This window comes from Calidris pugnax, unplaced genomic scaffold (assembly GCF_001431845.1).
Source record: "Calidris pugnax isolate Ruff unplaced genomic scaffold, ASM143184v1 scaffold257, whole genome shotgun sequence".
Taxonomy (NCBI): Eukaryota; Metazoa; Chordata; class Aves; order Charadriiformes; family Scolopacidae; genus Calidris; species Calidris pugnax.
The window spans coordinates 27,568-29,362 of NW_015091033.1; the positions used below are offsets into that span (position 1 = coordinate 27,568).

A 1,795-nucleotide genomic window follows, 5' to 3' on the forward strand; every position below is an offset into this window, starting at 1 on the left:
TCGAGCCTCTCCTTGAATATCTCCAGGGAAGGGGCCTCGTTGACCTCCCTGGGCAACCTGTTCCAGTGCTCCACCACCCTCACAGTGAAGAACCCTCTCCTCATCTCCAGTCTAAATCTGTTCCCCTCCAGCTTGAAGCCATTGCCCCTCGTCCTGTCACTCCAGGCCTTTCTAAACAGGTTCTCCCCAGCCTTCCTGTAGGCCCCTTCAGGTACTGGAAGGCTGCTATTAGGTCTCCCCGGAGCCTCCTCTTCTCCAGGCTGAACAACCCCAGCTCCCTCAGCCTGTCCTCGGAGCAGAGGTGCTCCATCCCCCTGATCATCCTCGTGGCCCTCCTCTGGACCCTCTCCATCAGGTCCATGTCCTTCTTCTATTGAGGGCTCCAGACCTGCACACAATACTCCAGGTGAGGTCTCACCAGAGCAGAGTAAAGTGGCAGAATCCCCTCTCTGGACCTGCTGGCAACGCTTCTTTTGATGCAGCCCAGGATGGGATTGGCCTTCTGGGCTGCATCTGCACACTAATCAAGGTGATTAGTGTCCGTTACAGATGGTCTTTTGACTGTTGTTCTAAACATACCTCAGATGCTTTAATTAGAACGATTGTTCCAAACCTTGTCCCCTGGAGGGGTTCAAGGGCAGGTTGGACGGGGCTTGGAGCAACCTGGTCTGGTGGGAGGTGTCCCTGCCCAGGGCAGGGGGTTGGAACTGGATGATATTGAAGGTCCCTTCCAACCCAAACCATTCGATGATTATGTGAATCCAAAATAAATAGTATTTTTTCTGGAATTTTGGAACAGACTAATTGGTAAAATATAACATCTGTCCGATTAGGGGAGGACTTTGTAGAGCAGGGTAGATGGTTGGACTCGATGATCCCAAGGGTCTCTTCCAACCTGAATGATTCTATGATTCTATGATTATCTCCTACCTGTTATAAAATCCCAGGGGTTAACAAAGTTACTGTTCATCCCACGAAGCAGAAAACTCATTGCCTGTAGATTTAAATGACCCAAATCATTAAAGTACAAAATTCTGTGAGATGACCTCAGGACCACAGATGTTAAGAGATAGCACCAGCCTCAAACAGCTTATCAGGGAAAAGCTTTTCCATGATTCAGTGGAAGCAGCTGAATAACTCGGTGTGTTTCCACGGGCGAAGCACCGAGGTTTCCATGGCGGCAGCATTAATCTGCCCTCAATTAGTTAATTATCCATAGGTGGGTGAATCCAAAATAAATAGTATTTTTTCTGGAATTTTGGAACAGACTAATTGGTAAAATATAACATCTGTCCGATTAGGGGAGGACTTTGTAGAGTAGGGTAGATGGTTGGACTTGATGATCCCAAGGGTCTCTTCAAAATTCTGGGTGATGACCTCAGGAGCACAGATGTTAAGAGATAGCCCCAACCTCAAACATCTTATCAGGGAAAAGCTTTTCCATGATTCAGTGGAAGCAGCTGACTAACTCGGTGTGTTTTCACGGGCGAAGCACCGAGGTTTCCATGGCGGCAGCATTAATCTGCCCTCAATTAGTTAATTATCCATAGGTGGAGGTGTCGGTGTGTTTAGACCAGGGCTCTGCGGCACATCCAAGATCCCTTTACTCCAAGGATGTAGGAGGCATCTCTCACAGCTGTGGCTGATGCTGTCGGGCTGGTTGTTCCTAAAATCATCCCCCATCATCCACCAGAGGGCCATGCTGCCATCCAGGGAGATCTGGACAGGCTGGAGAACTGGGCAAGGAAGAACCTCATGAGGTTCAACAAGGAAAAGTGCAGGATCCTGCGCCTCG

At 49.1% G+C, this 1,795-nt stretch overlaps 1 protein-coding gene across 1 annotated transcript in view; it reads left to right on the plus strand.

Moving 5' to 3' along the window:
• RNF169 (ring finger protein 169) overlaps window positions 1-1,795 on the plus strand; it is a 27,918-nt gene that overhangs the window by 22,208 nt on the left and 3,915 nt on the right. The gene's annotated exons all lie outside the window — the stretch shown is intronic.